The sequence below is a fragment of the Priapulus caudatus genome, unplaced genomic scaffold (assembly GCF_000485595.1).
Source record: "Priapulus caudatus unplaced genomic scaffold, Priapulus_caudatus-5.0.1 Scaffold1512, whole genome shotgun sequence".
Taxonomy (NCBI): Eukaryota; Metazoa; Priapulida; class Priapulimorpha; order Priapulimorphida; family Priapulidae; genus Priapulus; species Priapulus caudatus.
This window is the reverse complement of record NW_014578573.1, coordinates 3,217-8,135: the sequence shown is the minus strand read 5'-3', so window position 1 is coordinate 8,135 and position 4,919 is coordinate 3,217. Positions and strand designations below refer to the sequence as shown.

At 41.6% G+C, this 4,919-nt stretch overlaps 1 long non-coding RNA gene across 1 annotated transcript in view; it reads right to left on the bottom strand.

The window, feature by feature from the left end:
- Positions 1–3,051, bottom strand: part of LOC106816867 — a 9,851-nt gene extending 6,800 nt beyond the window's left edge. The window contains exons 1-2 of the long non-coding RNA XR_001394947.1: positions 2,994–3,051; positions 2,801–2,859 (exon numbers count right to left, since the gene is read on the bottom strand). This is a non-coding gene — a long non-coding RNA (uncharacterized LOC106816867). The remainder of the gene's footprint in view (positions 1–2,800; positions 2,860–2,993) is intronic.
- Between the last annotated feature and the right edge of the window lie 1,868 nt (positions 3,052–4,919).

The following is a 4,919-nucleotide window of genomic DNA, read 5'->3' as shown; positions in this document are numbered from 1 at the left end:
CTTACATCTCACTACCACGGAAGTTGGTTATGCTCAGATAGAGAAAGAGCTTTATGCGATACTGTTTGGCTATGGCCTGGGTGCAGTAGTTCTACAGGAGGGACGCCCTGTGGCGTATGCATCTAAGTCCTTTTGATGCATCGACTTGCAGACAGGTATCTTTCGAGGGGTCAAAATATGCCAACACAGGACTCTGCGTGAGGATCTCTTTCACTCTCTGAAATGCATCGCGCTGAGCATCATCCCATAGAAAAACTGCATCCTTGGCCATCAATTGCCTTAAGGGATTCGTGACCTCAGCTAGATTTGGTGAGAACTTCGATAGGTAAGTGATCATTCCTAACAGAGTAGCTAATTCTGCTTTGTTCCCTGGGGCCTGCATACCGCATAGATCCCGTATCTTGCTCGGATCCGGCTTGACCCCCTCTGCTGTTAACAGGTGCCCAAAGAAAGGGACTTCAGTGGCTCTGACCACCAGCTTATCCTTATTAAGCTTTATTCCTCTTTCCGCACAACGCTTCAACAGACTCCTTAAATTGCGATCGTGCTCTTCGACAGTCCCCCCATAGACTAGCACGTCGTCAACTATCACCTCAACCCCTACCAAGTCTCTAAGGATTTCATCCATCTGCCTCTGAAATTCGTCTTGCGAACATACCAGACCAAAAGGTAAACGCTTGAACTTATATCTCCCAAACGGAGTATTGAACGTCGTTAACAGGGACGATTCTTCTTCCAACACTATCGACCAATAACCTGATCGGGCATCCAGCTTAGAGAAATACTTTGCACCCGTTAACACAGGTAAGATATCCTCTAGCGTACGCATTGGGTGATGTGGACGAGTAATGGCCTTATTCAAATCTTTCGGATCAAGGCACACTCTCAAGGCACCAGTCCTGGGCTTCTCTACCAAAACAATGGAATTCACCCATTCAGTAGGCTCCCTCACTTCTTCAATCACCCCAAGACTTCTCATGCGATCAAGTTCTTTCTTAAACTTGTCTCTAAGAGCATGCGGGACCCTCCTCGGTGGGTGTACAACTGGAATCGCATCCGATGTACCCTACACTTTTGAGGCAGGGTACCGATTCCCTCAAACACTGGACTAAACTCCGACAATATGCTATCTGGAGATTTGTCTGTTTCCCTCATCCTCTTACTATCCACAGCTAGAGTAACCTTAATCAGACCTAAAGCCACACAGGTATTCAGACTCAATAACGGGTAGTTACTGGTATCAACTACGTAGAACTCAGCACTGAGGAGCGAATTTCCACTGTAGCCACACTTCAACTGACAACAGCCAATAGTCTTCAGGCTCTAATTACCGTAACCATAAATCGTTTGCCTGGGGGGTGTAAAGGCGACATTACCTAACTGATCATGTACAGCCTTCGGTATAATGTTAACTTGAGACCCAGTGTCAAGTTTAAACACTACCACTTCCTTTACCCTACCCAATCCCAGCTCAACCTCAGCAAATGCCTGGTCATTCGTAACTTTATTATCCCTCTCAACGATGTCCACATAGAACTCAGCATCACCGACTGGCTCATTATCTGACTTATACTCACCGTAAGGCAATTCAGCCACAATTGCATGCGCATTTCCACTTCGGGTGCCGTCAACAGCATTACGACACACTTTCGCGAAGTGATTCCACTGTTTACATCTGTTGCACTGCTTTCCCTTCGCCGTGCATGTCTGTTTTGCACAGTGGAAATAGCCACATTTCCCGCACTTCTTTCCTGGAACGTGATTGGTTCTTGGCGCGAACGGCAGTTTCGCTCTCTGTTCTGCTCTCGGTTGCGGTTTCGGTTGCGGTTGCGGTTGCTGTCTGCTCGCCACGTACTGCCTATGTTTCGCTGCTCTCACCGAATGTGATTCCGCTGGCATTGGCCTGTCGCTGACATCGACCTCATCTGCTCCTGTGCATACTCGAATTGCTGCGCAATAGTGATTGCCTTCTCCATAGTCAGTTTTTCTCCCTCGTTCACCAGCTTCTCTCTGACCTTACTGTTCGAGATACCAAATACAATTCGGTCCCGTATCATTTTATCCAGATCTCTGTAATTGCAATCCTTTCCGAGAACTCGAAGCCTGGTTATGAACTGCTCTACTGACTGCTCTCGCTGAACCTCGTTATTAAACTTGTACCTCACAAATATCGGGTTTAATTTCGGCTGTATGTACGACTGGAAACTCTCGTAGTAGGTAGATAGTTTTTTCGCATCGTCTTCCGAAACGCTCCATGTGTTGTAAATCTCTCTCCCTCTGTCTCCAATCCACAGCATGAAATACTTGCATTTCACTGCCTCATCTTTATCTGTCAACGGGCCATCAAACACAAGTTCAATGTGCTGCTTAAACCGTTTAAACGCCTCGTGCAGGTTAGACGAGTCCCACTCCATCTTAGGCACGGGAATCCCAGCTAGCTCCATGGCGTGACTGGATAGAGTACACACTTAATCACAATAATAGATCATGAATAGAGCGTCTTACTTCCTCACTGACTCTTCTTGCAGCTCTGCATGTTCTTTCTTGATAACTATGCCTATGGTCATTCGTATCACTCAAGGCGAGTTCGTACTTATTCTGACACCATGTTCTGTTCTACGTGGACAAACAAGACAAGACGTCTGGCTAGCTGGGGCCACGTACAACGAGTGGCGTTTATTATACAAACACCAACTGCGCATGACACGCGCATACATTTAGTAACAATAGAACACACATGTCCACCTAATTATACTTGTGCTTATTCTAAACCACCTGTGATGGTAGGCTTAATGTTGACATTCATTGCTTGAAGCTCCTCGACTTGCCACTGTTTTATGTCTTGCAAAGTAGGGCATTCTACAAGTAGCAACAGTAATTTAATAACTTTAAACATAATAGAGTATACACACCATGTATAGTATCATAAAACCAGAAATAAAAAACTGTTTGAAAAAAAGTATAACAAACATAACAGATTATAAATGTCCAACCTGACAAGCTTGACGTTAGCTGCTCAAGTTCCTGATCACAGTTACTCCTGGTTGTCTGCGCTTTTATGTAGCGATGCATCAGGGTTTCTCCTATAATGTATGAACTAACAGCTTGAACAGCAATTCACGTTTTTAGAATATAGTTAGCTAGAAAATGGCTTATATTTATACAAGTAATTATGGCAAACAATTTTACTTTAAATTAGTGGTCTTTGGTTAAAATGGCTGACACATTATTTATTTTCTGGAAATCATCATGAAGATAGATCATGCCTTTATTTCAGGATCAATAAACCTAAACTGTATAACTGAGCACAAGAACAATATGTGTACACCCATTTGGTTCCTGAGGTATTTTGAGGAATGAAGCAAAGCATCATCTAGTAGTGCCACACGGTGGTCGGGGGTCATTTCTTTTGTGATGCGGTTGAAACGTCTCAGATACGACCACAAGCGTTCCATCCCTTCTCCATCTGTAAGTCCAATGTCAGATAACCTACGTGGACTATATCTAACCTGTAAGCAAGAAAACAAAATTAGCCTCTACTAACAGCCAATATGTGGTTTTAACAATGAGCTTAGTATAGTCTTCAGCATATGCATTGTTATGTTCTGGAAAGAAACAATCTGTCTACATCTGGGGTTCTTAACCTGTGGTCCATGGACCCCTTTGGGATCCGTTGTTGGGCTTCTGGGGGTTCGCGAACCAGGCGCATGTTGCACAATTTTGTGTTTATGTGCTTATGTGCATTTTACTTGGGAAGGATCCGTAGCTTTCACAAGACTTTCAAAGGGGTCCATGACTCAAAAAAGTTAAGAACCACTCGCCTACATCTTTGGGTCAAAAATATGTTATTAGTTGCAGAATTCGATTTGATGTGATTACAATTCCAGATATAATACCCTAACGTCATGTTCAATATAAGAGTCACATAAATGTTAATTAGCAACACGTACATTAGCACATTTACCGTCATATCTATAACATTCAGAAAGAGATATCTGGGATGATTTTGATAATAACGCAGAAAAGACGTTTTAAAACACAACATACCTGACATCCAACCTTATGCCCATACATGTGGAATATTGGTATCCTGAATTCAGCCACGCGTTCCGAATGTTGAGACATTGGGTCCAAATTCTAAAAGAGCAAACAGTTTTTAAACATGATGAAAGTGGGAGATAATTATAATCTTGTTTATCTTGTAAATAAACACAAAAATATCAATTCTGAGCTTACTCTGATGACATTCATTTAGAACAAAAAAACAGAATAATTTATTGTGATATTGTCGGTGATATAATTTGTTACGAAAGTTGGCAATAAGTGCCAATACCATTAAACACGAGGCAGGAAATTTAAGACAACACTGAATAGCAATAGTACTTAAAAAAAAAATTTTGGTTAAAATTAGGGAATTGGTCAATATATATACGTACATACGTACATATATACGTGTAGTTTATATGAATACCATTTCTCTACATAATTATCAACTGATATATAACCTGAAATATAACAAAGATTACTTGAGCATGTTGTTCAAGAACACAGGCAATGTCATACAGTATAACCACCCTAGGAACCTTTACACCTTGAAGAAGCCACTGGCAGAGAAACTCTGGATAGGCAAGGCTAAAAACAAGCACAGTTATGTTACAAAATATAGTTGACAAATATATTAAGTATAGATAGTGTAATGATGTGTAAGTTTAATGATGTTATAAGGATTTATTATTGTCCACACTATGTCATAAATTTAATTCTGCACAACTACATACATACATCATGTACCAGTTTTGACATATACTCGCCATTTACCATGCCTAAAGTTCAAGAAACTTTTCGGCATATCATGGTCGGGATTTGCTCCTTAACGGATTGCCAGCTTTGAAATCATTGCAAACCTGCAAGTAAAAATG